This window comes from Bubalus bubalis, chromosome 8 (genome assembly GCF_019923935.1).
Source record: "Bubalus bubalis isolate 160015118507 breed Murrah chromosome 8, NDDB_SH_1, whole genome shotgun sequence".
Taxonomy (NCBI): Eukaryota; Metazoa; Chordata; class Mammalia; order Artiodactyla; family Bovidae; genus Bubalus; species Bubalus bubalis.
In genome coordinates this window covers 5,754,867-5,771,404 of record NC_059164.1, presented here as the reverse complement: position 1 = coordinate 5,771,404, position 16,538 = coordinate 5,754,867, and the positions used below count along the sequence as shown (strand labels likewise).

Genomic DNA, 16,538 nt, shown 5'->3' with positions numbered 1-16,538 from the left:
ACTCTAGGAATTAGAGGGAAATTTCCAAAATGCTCTTCTACTCTAACCCACAAACGTACAGGGAATGAACAGCCACAGATTCCTCTAATTCAGCTATGGTGATTTTGACAGTTGTGAGACTGAAATTTTTTCCTCACAAAATATGACTCTCTAAAGATTCGGAGAAGGCAATGGCACCCCACTCCAGTACTCTTGCCTGGAAAATCCCATAGACAGAGGAGCCCAGTAGGCTGCAGTCCATAGGGTCGCTCAGAGTCAGACACGACTGAGCAACTTCACTTTCACTTTTCACCTTCATGCATTGGAGAAGGAAATGGCAACCCACTCCAGTATTCTTGCCTGGAGAATCCCAGGGACAGGGGAGCCTGGTGGGCTGCTGTCTATGGGGTCGCACAGAGTCGGACACGACTGAAGTGACTTAGCAGTAGCAGTCTAAAGATTTGTCATATGGTTTTTACTTCTAATCAAACTGTACCAGCATCCCTTGTTAAGAGTGTTCAGTAATCAGTGGTGTTTTATATCTTGTTTAGGTATGGTCCTTGCACTGAAATGTATAAAATACGACCACATATTAGGACTCATCTTCCTGAAACTAAGCCAGTTTTATGACATGCAGCGCAACAGACATTTCAGATTCTTTCATCTGATTTCTTTCTTTTGTCAACTCTGCTGTATCAAGGCGGGGATGGTGGATGACTTGTCTATATTTCAGTGTTAGGACTGAGGCCACATCTGTCTGGTCCATTTCTCTGCATGGGGCATAGTCAGGGCTGGAATGGGTGGTTCCGCCTTCATCAAATTTCCCAGGGCAGCATCTACTGACCTTCCTTAACCATGGAAGTCATATTACAGACATTTTTTGAGTGTATCCTGTATGTTGAGTATGGTTTAGGCCTGGAAGACCAAAAAATACCTGGCCTTTTGGCCTAGGGAGCTCTTGTTTAGGACACTGACTCTTTGTGATTCCATGGACTGTAGCCCGCCAGACTCTGTTGTCAATGGGATTTCCCAGGCAAGAATACTGGAATGGTTGCCATTCCCTTCTCCAGGGTATCTTCCTGACCCAGGCATCAAACCCGGGTCTCCCATATAGCAGGCAGATTCTTTACTGTCTGGGCCTTAGGTCAGTAAAAACAGCTCTGGCATCACATGCCACTTTGAACTTTTGCACTAAAGTCATAAATTTGCATTAGTACCACCATTTGAAATGTAAAAACCTTGCAATCTCCTGATATATAGTAGGGAGTGAATTATGAGGTTAAGATTGTATGGAACCAATAACAGTATTAAGTGCTTTCTTGGGTTAGTTATACTCCACCCACATTTTATTTTCATTTAATCCTTGTAAACTTTAGTTTAACTAATATAAATTAATTGTAAATGTAATCTGCCCACATTGTGCATGTGCTCACTCAGTTGTGTCCAACTCTATGGACTGTAGCCCACCAGGCCCCTCTGTCCCTGGAATTTTCCAGGCAAGAGTACTAGAGTGCATTGCCATTTCCTTCTCCAGGGGATCTTCCTGACCCACAGACCACACCCACGTCTTGCATCTCCTGCATTAGAAGGTGGATTCTTTACCATTGTGCCATCTGGGAAAAGCCCCATGTGCCTACATTCCATGTTTAATCTGTGGTTTCAAAGCACTTGTTAAGTCTCAAAACGAAGGCAAAGACTGTCCCCATTGGGAACAATCGCAGCGGTGGTGAGGGTGGTTGGGGCGGTGAGAAGGTCCCTCTGGGCGTCAGTCTTGACTGGCCAGGTCAGTCCAGTGGCCGCCACCCTCCACTTTTCTCTAGAAGAATTTCTACTTAAAAATAGGCGTCAGTGCAATAAAGGATATTATTTCCTATCTTTTTATAGATTTGGATTAATTATAATGAATCAATACCATAAAAGGTACAGATCTTACAAACAGAAACACTAAAGAATCAAAATGTGTCCTCTATTTATGCAAAAAAATTGAACGTCTTTACATAGAGAAGAGACTGGTGGTTACCAAGAGAGAGTGAGGGAAGGATGGACTGGGAATTCAGTCTCAGCAGAGGCCAACTGTTACAGACAGGATGGGTAAACAACACGGTCCTACTGCGTCCTACAGGGAACTACAGTCAACATCCCATGATAACTGTAATGGAAAAGAATATTAAAAAAAAAAAATATATATATATATATATATGCTGCTAAGTCACTTCAGTCATGTCTGACTCCATGCAACCCCATAGACGGCAGCCCACCAGGCTCCCCTGTCCCTGGGATTCTCCAGGCAAGAACACTGGAGTGGGTTGCCATTTCCTTCTCCAATGCATGAAAGTGAAAAGTGAAAGTGAAGTCGCTCAGTCGTGTCCGACTCTTAGTGACCCCATGGACTGTAGCCTACCAGGCTCCTCCGTCCATGGGATTTTCCAGGCAAGAGTACTGGAGTGGGGTGCCATTGCCTTCTCAGTTACACATACATACATATATATGTATGTATGTATAACTGAATCACTGCTACACAGAGGTAATTAACACAACATTGTAAAGTAAATGTACTTCAATTAAAAAGAAAAAAATTAAATGTCTTTAAAATAAACATAATGTGCTTTTTTTTAGTACAATAAGCAACATGCCTATACTTTAAAGGACAGATAGGCTATATAATGAGGGAAATGTAAAGGAAATTATTAATTTGGATCTGGAACCAAAAGGTGTAAATTTATACTAGTACAGATTTTTAACAGTGTGTTACACAACTTTAAAATATTGAGAAGCATGATTTTCCCTTAAGGAAAAAAAAGACATTTTAAAAAGTAGTCTTTTTGTGAGATAATTTCCCTCAATTTATTCCTCAGAATTATCTATATTTTCCAGCTGGACATTTTCTTCCCATACATGCATTGCATCTAAACAAATGGATGAATAGTTATGCTCTGAGTTCACTTAGATCTGAAGTATAAATATAAGCAGGATCAGATTAAAACAAAACAAATAAAAGACAAGTAATGCATCACTGGGTAGACATTTCTTTTATGTCTGACATCAAAGAAAGTTAGATGGAAGCAGTAAAAAGTGTGCAGAGCAGATTGAAAGAGATGCCACATGGTGGACTTCGCCATTCTAATTTGCCCATGTAATTCATAAGGTCTATAACCATTTGCTCATAAGCATAACATGTATATACACATGTGTATTTGTGTTATTTACTAATTATCATTTAATTTTTTATATAATTGCAGACACTGATTCCATAGATCCATATTTGAAAGTAAAAATAATTTTAAAGGGCATCATTTATAAATATGTGTGATGACTTACAAGGTACCAAGTGAATATCAAACCATAGCTCTCTGTTTTCATTTTTAGCAGACTGGTGTAGGGATTGTACTCACTGCATTTATGAATTACACAATTTCCTGTAGACTGAGGTGATATATATATGCATTTTTAGTACAATAAACAACATGCCTGTACTTGAAAGGACAGATAAAGCTATATAGTGGGAAATGCAAAGGAAATTATTAATTTGGATCTGGAACCAAAATGGAAAGGTGGAAATAGTCAATATTTTATAATAAAAAATTTTTGAAGATTCTATTTAAGTAAAAGTATTATCTTAATTTGGATTTCCCAGGTGGCTCAGTGGGTAAAGAATCCGCCTACAATGCAAGAAACACAAGAGATGCAGGTTCGATCCCTGGGTCAGGAAGATCCCCTGGAGAAGGACATAGCAACCCACTCCAGTACTCTTGCCTGGAGAATCCCATGGACAAAGGAGCCTGGCAGGCCACAGTCCACAGGGTCGCAGAGTTGGACATGACTGAAGCGACTGAGCACAGCACAGCAAAGGACTCATTCTATGCCTCTAAAATATATAAATTTAAAACATACAATAACTTAGTTGTACCCCATTAATATATAATATCTGCCAATAATATGTTTTATAATACTTTAACTATGTATGGAGCTGAATTTATATGATTAGGTCCAATGTGCATGCATTGGTTCATGGGTATGTGTGTTGAGCAGATTTATTAAGTGAACTATTAAGCTGGGTTTTGCACTACCACACAAAGTCACATTTAAAAGAATACTTCTAAAATATTTCAGGCTTTTAAACTCTATTAAACAAGAAGAGTAATATGTGTGTCATTAAAAAAATACTCAAAATGCTACAAATACTTTGAGTTATTTCAATATAATCCTTGAGACTTAAATATACACTATGGTTTTCACTTCTTATTTAAATAAAGGATGGACATTACACTGAAGCAGTATCTATAATAGAAACATCCCACAGTACAGACAGTAATGACAAGGCATTCTCACTTTGTCACTTCTAAAATTAAATGCAATGCTCACTAAGCTGCATAACTAGAAATAGGGTCTAATAATCAGTAAATACCTTAAGTGCACATTTTCACTAGTTTCCTCCATGTTAGCTTGGAGGAAGACGTCTTTAAAAAGAAACAAAAACCAAAAATTTTCAATTTAAAGCTAAGAATGTCACATTATTGAATTGGAAGATTAGTTAACTTAGAAAAATTCTCCTGCCAAAAGCAACAAAAAAAGATGGACAGAAGATATAATTCTTTTGGTATCAAAAGGAACCATGGAATTCTGAAGACAGTGAGGATCTTCAATGTGCTAAAGGAAAACCATTGCCACCTTAGAATTTCATATGCAGAAACAGTACCCTCCAGACTGCAGAATACATGCGTGCCTTATTAAGATGTAATACTCATTGATGCTTTTATCATTTTTACAGACAATGCCAAGTCATAGCATGATTTAACTCCATTTACCTCTTCCTTATGTATGTTATTTAATGCACTTTAATTCTATGCACTTTAACCTTGTCTTTACTATTATTTTTCTGATACTCATTATTCATTTGGCTATATCCCTGTATTTGCTATTTTACTGTTTTTTATTCCATCTTTCATTGAAAATCATATTTTTTCTGCAATACTTTTTGGTATCTCTTTTAGTGAATTTCTATAGTTAGTGATTTTTTTCAGTTTTCATTTAACTGAAAATACCTTTATGTCAACTGCATTCTTAAAATATAAGGATATAAGACGGTAAAAAAATAAACATTAGATCTAGATAAAAATGTATAGGATAGTTTATACAGTAGTATTTTTATATATAACTGGTAAAATGAATAGGAGACAAAATACTCATTTATAAAAGAGACATTTACCAACCTGATTAACTTCATTAACAAAGCTGACCTGGTGGACATGTACATAATTCTTCCTTAAAAAATTATATAATACATACTGTTTTTACAAGTACATGTGGAAATTTATAAACAATGACTTTAGGCTGAGCTACAAAGAAAAGTCTCAACACATAAAGAACTGACATCATCCAGATTGTAAATCCTGACAACAGTTCAATTAAACTATAAATCAATAAGAAGAGCTAAGTAAAAAGTCTCCATATGTTGCTAATAGAATTCCAAATATCCCAGAGGACAAATGAGATGTCACAGTAAAAATTATAAATCTAATGGACAAAAAGAAAGACAAGGCACAAATAACATCAGGAATGGAAGAGGCAGTCACTTGAGACTTGCAAAATATTAAGATAGTAAAATTATACTTTAGGAGACATCTGGTTCTGCCAGACAGAGTAGTTTCATTCCTCCAAGATTCTTCCTTATTACTAAAAACCCTGGACATAACAAAGAAACAAAAGAGGACTCTGGAAATTTCAAAGAAGCAGGAGGTCCCCTAAGTGAAGTGAGATTTGAGGAGCACCACAGAAAGAGTTCCCTGGTTTCCTTACTGCCTCCCCTAGAATCCAGACCCATCACAGGCACAGACAAAAGTGCTCCAAGAAAGGCTGAGCATGGGAAGAGGATGACCAATAGTAGGAGACTTTTTGCCCATACCTAACTTACCCCGGGTGCACACCCTCAGAAAAGTGTATCCCACCCTTGGTTTCAGCAGCCTTGGCCCTCCCACCTGCCCTCCACCAGAAGAAGCAGATGGCATTCCTGCTCCCCTACTGGGTGGTGAAGTGTCCACTCCTGCACCTTCTACTCTGTGGAGTGGTCCCATCCCTGGCTGGCTACTCTTCTGGGCAGGATTCCATGCCTAGAGGTCAAGGCTCCTGAGAAGCAGTGCTGAACAATAATGGCTGAACAGTTCTTCAAAGGATGGCCCATTGAAAGAAGATAAATCAGCGACTTGCTATCAAATTGCTGTGTCCTTGAGAAGCAGACTGTACTGCGGACTCAGTGTTGGTCTCTGTTCCAGGTAGGCTGACATGAGTTAGAAGAGTCCAGGAAAATGGGACTCCATGCCTCTGGCAGCACATGTAGTTTCACCTTGCTGTCCTGGCTCTTCTGTCCATGTGTCCACATGGGGTTCTTGTGCTGCCAATGATGAAAGCCAAGTGTCACCTGGTTGGAACATTTTACCCACTTGTTTGTTCAAGGCCTCTTCCAGGGTACATGCCCCATCTATCCTGGGCACTGTGGTCCTCAGTTCACTCTGCCACAGGACACAAAGGTGCTTGGACATGCCACTGAGAACCCCAGCCTTCCTCTCTGTGTCCAGAGTGCTCGGAACCCAATCTGCTCTGAATATTAGAATCAATCCCTCTGACCTGAGTCACCTCTGTTTTAACATGTTGATTCAAGACCATGAGGTGGAAGTTCCAGGTTACAGTTTAATAGAAGTGTTCCTACCTCGGTAAATACTATATAATACCTCTAAACTCGCAGAGTCCATAGCTGCAGAGGCCAAGAGGCAGTTGGCCAGTAGATCAGCAGGGTAAATGTGAGAATCTTAACACAATCTTAAGTACAGAAGTGACACTGTATACTATTGTCACACAGGGAGGGCCAGTCCTTCCACTTTGCCCTTCTTCAAATAATCACTATAATTCTGTAAGTGAAAGTCAGTGAAGAGGATGGCCAGTTGCTATTGGTCACTGATTCAGAGCATAGATCACACCCAAGAAGACATTACCTGAGCTCCACCGAGTGATCCATTCAGGCGGCACCAGAAGAGTCTTCACCAGACCAACCTACCATCCTGTTAGTAAGGATGTTTCGCGGCAACAGGGAACAGGGTACGGCCAGGACACTGTAAGAATACAAGTCTATTGCCAGGATTTACCTCCTAGAGAATGAACTCAGCAGCAGTGTTACAATAGCATTTGGTAAGTGGTAAAGTATCTGCCTGCAATGCAGGATCCATGGATTTGATCTCTGGGTCAGGAAGATCCCCTGGAGAAGGGCATGGCAACCTACTCCAGTATTCTTGTCTGGAGAATCCCATGGACAGAGCAGCCTGGAGGGCTACAGTCCGTGGGGTCACAGAGAGTCAGACAGGACTTAGTGACTTAATCACCATCACAAACCCCAGGCAGTGGTTTTGGCAGAGATACTGGAACACAAACCTGTACCCTGGTCCAGAATGAACAAAGTCCAGCCCCTGTCAGGATGGTCTTGGTGCCCCACTGCTGCACTTGCTGCCTGGGCAGCTGGCCACCTCCCTGGTAAAAGCTGCCATAATGGGGGCTTCTTGTTGGAAGGTAAGGCTCTCAGAACACGTTGCAGCCAGGTTGTGTCTTGATAAACAGACAGATCTTGCATCTCTGTCACCATAGCAACTTGGTTTATGGCGAGGAAGAGAGGCCGACCACTGACCACAGAGCTGTCACCTTGGTCATCAGGTGGTCAGGCTCTCCCAGCTGACTTCACCTTCAGTGTGTTTATTTCAGGAGATCTCGTCACACACATTTCCTCCTTGTCACCAAATTTCCAATCCTGTCCACTATACTTTTGCTTACTGCTGAAGAATTTATACAGATCCAGATGTCTAATCAACTCTCATTTCTGACCAAGTGGATACAAAAGGGCACAGCTTAAAGTCCATCTCTTGGGATTATTTCCCTCCCCTACTGTTAGGGGAACACCTTGAGTATGGCTTAGAACTGTCTACTTCTGGGTGCTTCCAACATATTGTGTACAATCTTCTACAAATCAGGCTAAAACATTTTCTCCCCAGTGAATATGTCCAGAGGATCCCTGTGAGGTCACAGGTGCAGGTGTGGTGGGGAGGCAGGAGTGGGAACCAGGGGAGTTGGAGCACAAGCCTGCGGGAGCCGCCCGAGCCCTTCCCATGCACACCTGTCTGGCTCGCCCGTGGCTGGTCACATGGGGACACCAGCCTGGGTGGGGAGCAGCATGTGCAGGGCCTGCAATGGCTATAGAGCCATCTCTTGCTCTGAGTCTCATTCAAAACTGGCAGCTTCGTGGGTAACTTAGTAAATGAGCAAGAGAAACACATTAGTAGAAATACATACTGATTCCAAAACCAAGAGAACTCCCCTCTTTGGCTTTGTTTCCCCTTTCTTACTGGAAGCAGCCAGATGAAGAAATTTTTCCACAGTCATGGAAGGAGATTGACAGGCACCACATCACAAAACCCCTAGAAGTGTCACCAAGGTGGCAGGCTCCTGAATTCCTGTGGGGCATATATCCAACTTTCTGACACGTGTATCTTACCAAAGGGTGGAAGAATATGATAATTCCTGTTTACCACTGCAACCGCATGGTACCTTTCATGTAGGCATGAAAGGCTTGGATTGCCAGCTGTCTGCACTTGGAACCTGGCATGTCCTGCAGCAGGACAGTAAAACTGTTATTCCTGGCTGCCCAGCTGAAAGCAAACTGCTTCTGGTGGACTTCAAAGAAGAAAGCATTCACCAGATCAGCAGCTGTGGACCACATATTAGCCTATTTCAATTTATTCTAGTAAATAAATGACTGGAAAGGAAGTTGCAACTGGAACCTCATCTAATGGGTTGGATGGTCATTCTCTAAGGTCCAGCATCTTCTGCACAGGCCACAGAGATGACAGGAGTATGATGATGTGTGAGGAATCACTATCCTTCATCTTCTAGTCTTTGAAAACAGAACTAATCTCCTAAATCCCTCCAGAAATGCAACGTTGCTTTTCATTTATTATTTTCATAGGCAGGGACAGTTCTAGGGATTCCACCAGGCCTTTCCAGTCTCTGTTCCATTGTTCATGGAACCAACAAGAGGAATTCATCCACCTGCTATTTTAACTATGTATCCTGGAACTTGGAAAAGTAGGCCATGCAGTGGATCACGGGACCCATCCAGCCCACTGATCCCACACTCCTTTACTAGCCCCCACCCTGAGCAGAGTGGTGTTCAGATCCTGGCAGTAACATCAGTTGAGAGCCAGAATCAAGTAACCTCGAAAGTACTCAATATTTTTGACTCTCTATTATGCATCCATTTTAGCAAACGGCCATGGGTTTCTCTGGGAAGGCTGGTGAAATGTGCAGCATAAATCTTGGGCGGCATGGCGGTCATTTCTGAAGAGCCACTGCGGCTGCCTCTGCCCCAAGGTATCTGTTAGATTGTGAACTGATTCAGTTCTGGAGATTAGCTAAGAAGCCAGGATTCTCAGCAGACCTGGAGCTGATGAACCAACCCAAGTTTGAATTCAACAGACTGAACTGCCCTCCAACTCCTTCAGTCCTGGGGGGCGTCATGAGCAACACAACAAGATCCCTAGCTAGATATACCAACACAACTAGATCAGGATCTAGTCATCCTGATCGCTGTCTCAGCCCTAACATCCACCTGCCTCCAGCCTCTGCACGGCCTTTCTCCAGGATGCCATCACCCTCCAGTGATTCATGGAGTTCATTTCAACTCCCGTCCCTGTACCACAAAGGGCTGCAAGGACATAGGCCTCAAGAATGCCAGCACTCTCTTCACCAAGAACTCTTCCGAGCCCTGGAAAGGAGTGGCCTCTGGGCTGATCAGGAGCCAATAATAGGGGGGTCAGTATAGAAAGCATATATAAAAAGTCCACGTAAGCATTCCAGCCTCCCTTAGCTGTCAGATGCTTTACTCAGTATGCCAAGTAATTCCAGGCTGTCAGCTTTGTTCAGGGCAACCCACTGCTGGGTTCAGAGTCCAGTAAATTAGACAAATAAGCAAATTGTGAGTGTGTTTCTCAGCTGTTTGAATAACATTCTGAACCCAGGCTCTCTGGAGATGACACTCACAATACTTTCAGCCGACCCAGCTTGTGCACCCTCCACTCTGGCTGCACTCACTGAAGGTCTACTCCCTGTGCATTGGTTGTTGTTCAGTCACTAAGTCATGTCTGACTCTTTGCAACCCAATGGACCTGCAGCAGAATGCCAGGGTCATCTATCCTCAACATTCTCCTAAAGCTTGCTCAAACTCAAGTCCATTCAACCATCTCATCCTCTGCTACCCTCTTCTTCTTTTGCCTTCAATATTCCCCAGCATCAGGGTCTTTTCAAATGAGTCAGGCTTTTCGCATCAGGTGGCCAAAGTATTGGAGCTTCAGCTTCAGCATCAGTCCTTCCAATGAATATTCAGGGTTGATTTCCTTTAGGATTGACTGGTTTGATCTCCTTGCTGCCCAGTGGACCCAGTCTTCTCCAGCACAATTCAAAGCATCAACTCTTTGCTCCGCAGCCTTCTTTATGGTTCAACTCTCACATCCATACATGACTACTGGAAAAATGATAGCTTTGACTATACTTTTTGTCAGCAAAGTGAGGTCTCTGCTTTTTAAAATGCTGTCTAGGTTTGTCATAGCTTTCCTTCCAAGAAGCAAGCATCTTTTAATTTCATGACTGCAGTCACCACCCACAGTGATTTTGGAGACCAAGAAAATAAAATCTGTCTCCACTGATTTTACTTTTTCCCCTTTTTTTTGGCATGAAGTGATGGGAACCTATGCCATGATCTTAATTTTTCTAATTTATTTATTTGGCTGTGTTGGGTCTTAGTTGTTGCACACGGGATCTTTGGTCTTCCTTGCAGCATGTGGGATCCATTGTCTGACTAGGGTTCGAACCCCAGGCCCCCTGCATTGGGAGCATGACATTTTAGCCACTGGACCACCAGGGAAATCCCATGATCTCAGTTTCTTAATGTTGAGGTTTAAGCCAGTTTTTTCACTACTATTTCACCCTCATCAAGAGGCTCTTTTAGTTCCTCTTCACTTTCTGCCATTAGAGTGGTATCATCTGCATATCTGAGGTGGTTGATATTTCTCCTGGCAATCTTGATTCCAGCTTGTGATTCATCCATCCTGGCATTTTGCATGATATATTTGCATATAAGTTAAATAAGCAAAGTGACACTATACAGCCTTGTCTTACTCCTTTCCCAATTTTGAACCACTCAGCTTTTCCATGTCCAATTGTAACTGTTGTTTCTTGACCCGAATACAGATTTCTCAGGAGACAGGTAGGTGATATGGTACGCCCACATCTTGAAGAATAAAGAAATTCTTGAAAAATGTTCCAGTTTATTGTGATCCACACAGTCAAAGGCTTTAGCACAGTCAATGAAGCAGAAGTTTTTCTGGAAATTCCTTGCATTTTCCATGATCCAACAAATGTAGAAATTTGATCTCTAGTTGCTTTACCTTTTTGAAACCCAGCTTGTATACCTGGAAGTTCTATGTTCACATACTGCTGAAATCTAGCTTGAAGGATTTTGAGCATAACCTTACTAGCACATGAAGTGAGAAAAATTGTATAGTAGTTTGAACATTCTTCCACACTGTCTTTCTTTGGAATTGGAATGGAAACTGAAATTTTCCAGTCCCGTGGCCTCTGCTGAGTTTTCCAAATTTGCTGGTATATTGAGTGCAGCACTTTAAAGTCACAGCATCTTTTAGGATTTGAAATAGATCAGCTGGAATTCCAGCTAGCTTTGTTTGTAGTAATGCTTTCTAAGGCCCACTTACCTTCACATTCCAGGATGTCTGGCTCTAGGTGAGCTGATCACACCATCGTGGTTATTGGAGTCATTAATATATTTTTGTATAGTTCTTCTGTGTATTTTTGCCACCTATTCTTAATCTCCTCTGCTTCTCATAGGTTCTTAGTGTTTCTGTCTTTATTGTGGCTATCTTTGCATGAAATGAAAACTGATCTCTCCAATTTTCGTAAGAGATCTCTAGTCTTTCCCACTGTATTATTTTCTTCTGCCTGTATACTGTTCATTTAAGAAGATCTTCTATTCTCTCCTTGCTATTCTCTATAACTCTGCATTCAGTCAGGTATATCTTTCCCTTTCTCCCTTGCCTTTCACTTCTCTTTTTTCCTCAGCTATTTGTAAGGCCTCCCCAGACAACCATCATGCTCTTGCATTTCTTTTTCTTTGGGATGGTTATGGTCACTAACTCCTGTACAGTGTTATGAACCTTCATCCATAGTTCTTCAGGCACTCTGTCTACCGTATCTAATCCCTTGAGTCTATTTGTCACTTCCACTGTATAATCAAAAGGGATCTGATTTAGGTCATACCTGAATGCTGGTGGCTCTTCCTGTGCATGCATGCTAAGTTGCTTCAGTCATGTCTGACTTTTTGTGACCCTATGAACTGTAGCTCACCAGGCTCCTCTGTCCATAGGGATTCTCCAGGCAAGAATACTGGAATGGGTTGCCATACCCTCCTCCAGGGGCTCTTCCAGACCCAGCAATCGAATCTGCATCTCCTGTGACTCCTGCATTGCAGGCGAATTATCTACTGCTAAGCCACCAGGGAAGCCCATGGTTTTCCCTACTTTCTTCAATTTAAGCCTGAACTTTGCAATAAGGAGCTCATGATCTGAGCCTCAGTCAGCTCTGGTCATGTTTTTGCTGATTGTATACAGCTTTTCCATCTTCAACTGCAAAGAATATAATCAATCTGATTTTGGTATTGACTTTCTGGTGATGTCCATATGTAGAGTCACATCTTGGGTTGTTGAAAAAGGGTGTATGCTATGACCAGTGTGTTCTCTTCATGAAACTGTTAACCTGCTTCATTTTGTACTCAAAGGCCAAACTTTACTGTTATTCCAGGTATCACCTGACATCCTTCTTTTGCACTCCAACTCCTTACGATGAAAAGGACATCTTTTTTTTTTTTTGGTGTTAGTTCTAGAAGGTCTTGTAAGTCTTCATAGAACTGGTTAACTTCAGCTTCTTCAGCATCAGTGGTTGGGGCATAGATTTGATCAAAGTGATGTTGAATGGTTTGCCTTGAAAAGGAACCAAGATCTTTCTGTTGTTTTTGAGACTGCACCCAGGTCCTGCATTTCAAACTCTTCTGTTGATTATGAGGGCTACTCCACTTCTTCTAAGGAGTTGTTGCCCACAGTTGTCATTGTTCAGTTGCTCAGTTGTGTCAGACTCTTTGTTACCCCAAGCATGCCAGGCTTCCTTGGCATGCTTCCCTTTACTATTTCCTGGAGTTTGCTCAAACTCATGTCCATTGAGTTGGTGATGCCATGCAACCATCTCATCCTCTGTTCTCCTCTTCTCCTCCTGCCCTCAATCTTTCCCAGCATCAGGGTCTTTTACAACGGGTTGGCTCTTTGTATCAGATGGCCAAAATATTGGAGCTTCAGCATCAGTATTTTCAATAATTATTCAGGGTTGATTTCCTTTAGGATTGACTGGTTTGATCTCCTTGCTGTCCAGGGGACTCCCAAGAGCCTCTCCAGCACCACAATTCAAAAGCATCAGTTATTTGGTTCTCAGCCTTATTTATGGTCCAATTCTCACATCTGTACATGACTACTGGAAAAACCATAGCTTTGACTAGACGGACCTTTGTCGGCAAAGTAACGTCTCTACTTTTTAATACACTAAGTTGTCATAGCTTTTCTTCCAAAGAGCAAGTATCTTTTGATTTCATGGCTGCAGTCACCATCCACAGTGATTTTGGAGCCCAAGAAAATAAAGTCTGTCGCACTGTTTCCCCATCTATTTGCCATGAAGTGATGGAACTGGATGCCATGATCTTTTTTGAATACTGAGTTTCAAGCCAGATTTTTCACTCTCCTCTTTCACTTTCATCAAGAGGCTCTTTAGTTCCTCTTTGCTTTCTGTCATTAGGGTGGTGTCATCTGCATATCTGCTGCTGCTGCTAAGTCGTTTCAGTCGTGTCAGACTGTGTGTGACCCCATAGACGGCAGCCCACCAGGCTTCCCCATCCTTGGGATTCTCCAGGCAAGAACACTGGAGTGGGTTGCCATTTTCTTCTCCAACGCATGAAAGTAAAAAGTGAAAGTAAAGTTGCTCAGTTGTGTCTGACTCTTAGCAACCCCATGGACTGCAGCCTACCAGGCTCCCCTGTCCATGGGTTTTCCAGGCAAGAGTACTGGAGTGGGGTGCCATTGCCTTCTCCGCTGCATATCTGAGGTTACTGATTGGCAACCTTGATTGCAGTTTGTGCTTTATCCAGCCTGGCATTTCTCATAATGCATTCTGCATAGAGGTTAAATAAGCAGGGTGACAATATACAGCCTTGATGTACTCCTTTCCCAATTTTGAACCAGTCCATGATGCTTGGAAAGATTGAAGGCAGGAGGAGAAGGGGATGACAGAGTACAAGATGGTTGGATAGCATCACCAACTCAATGGACATGAGTTTGAGCAAGCTCCAGAAGATGGTGAAGGACAGGGAATCCTGGCGTGCTGCAGTCCATGGGGTCACAAAGAGTTGGACATGACTGAGCAACTGAACCACAACAACTGTTCCATGTCCAGTTCTAACTACTGCTGCTTGACCTGCACAAAGGCTTCTCAGAAGGCAGGCAAGGTGGTCTGGTATTCCCAACTCTTGAAGAATTTTTCACAGTTTGTGTTGTGATCCATATAGTCAAAGGCTTAATGTAGTCAATGAAGCATTAGTAGATGTTTTTCTGGAATTCCCTTGCTTTCTCTATGACCCAATGGACAATGGCAATTTGATTTCTGGTTCCTCTGCCTTTTCTAAACTCAGCTTGTACTCAGTTCTCAGTTCACATACTGTTGAAGACCAGCTCGAAGGATTTTGACCGTTACCTTGCTAGCATGTGAAATGTCCACATTATATATTATATAAATATATTTATATCTAATATATCAATATCTATATATCTGCTGCTAAGTCGCTTCAGTCATGTCTGACTCTGTGCGCCCCATAGATGGCAGCCCACCAGGCTCCCCCGTCCCTGGGATTCTCCAGGCAAGAACACTATCTCTCTATATATACAAAGTAGTAGATATAATGGTCATCTGAATTATATTCGCCCATTCCCATCCATTTTAGTTCACTGATTCCTGTCAGTGTTCACTCTTGCCATCTCCTGCTTGACCATGTCCAATTTCCCTGATTTGTGGACTTAAAATTCCAGGTTCCTATGCAATTATTGTTCTTTACAACACCGGACTTTACTTTCACCACCCAACACGTCCACACTGAGCATCATTTATGCTTTGACCCAGCTGCTTCATTTTTCTAGAGATACTAGTAAATACTCTCTGCTCTTCCACAACAGCATATTGGACACCTTAAGACTGAGGGGGCTCATCTTCCATATCAAAGCTTTTTGTCTTTTCATACTGTTCATGGAGTTCTTGAGGCAAGAATACTGAAGTGGGTTGCCATTTCCTCCTCCAGTGGACCATGTTTTGTCAGAACTTGTTACTATGACCTACCCATCTTGGGTGGCCCTGCACACACAGTTCATAGCTTTATGGAGTTACCCAAGCCCCTTTATCACAAGCCTGTGACCCATGAAGGGGGGTGTTGGGTACATACTCTCTATTGCTGGGTAACACATCACCATATGCTTCATGACTGGAAACAATCCTGTTTTCATTTCATCCCTGTTTCTAAGGAAAGGAGTCTGGGGTACAGTTTAGAGAGGTCCTCTACCCAGGACAGAGCTGTTGGCAGGGGTTGGCTGGGCTGGGTGCCTTTCTACAGGAGGGTGTCCTCTTCTAAGCTCATGTAGTTTCTGGCAGAATCTAATTCCTTTTGGTCTAAGGACTGAAGCACTGCTTTCTTGCCAGCTGACAGCAGGGGCTGCCTTCAGCTCTCTAAGCCCCCTGCAGGTCCTTAACAGTTGGTCTTCTTATAGGTCCACTCATGACACAGCAGCTCCTTCTGTGCCAGCAGGAGGATCTCCTGCTCCCGGACACTAATAAAGAGCATCATGTAATATAATTATGCAAGTGACTCTGTCATCTTTGACACCTTCTATTGTCTAAAATCAAGTCACAGGTTCTACCCACATTCAAGGAGAGAGAGGATTATTATTCAAGACATAACTAACTGGAGGGGTCCCCACTGGGTAATTCTGACACAACCAATGCACATCCCTGATAAGCTTTTGCTGTAAGCCAGCAAATACAATTTTCTGATACATACTGCAGGTAACACTTGGAAACCAAACACCCTTGGAACTGCTAGGATTCAAGCTTAACCAAGCTTACCCTTGTGGCTCAGCTGGTAAAGAATCTGCCTGCAATGTGGGAGACATGAGTTCGATCCCTGCATTGGGAAGATCCCCTAGAGAAGGGAAAGGCTGCCCAATCCAGTTTTCTGGCCTGGAGAATTCCATGGACTGTATAGTCCATGGGGTCACAAAGAGTCAGACGCAACTGAGTGACTTTCACTTTCACTTTCAAGCTTACCAAGTGTTATCTATTATATGTATCAGAAGATGCTCAACCTCATCAGTACT

General features: G+C 42.4%; 1 protein-coding gene across 5 annotated transcripts in view; it reads right to left on the bottom strand.

Moving 5' to 3' along the window:
• The window catches only part of LOC102400060 (zona pellucida binding protein), a 197,315-nt gene that overhangs the window by 15,559 nt on the left and 165,218 nt on the right, over positions 1-16,538 (bottom strand). The gene's annotated exons all lie outside the window — the stretch shown is intronic.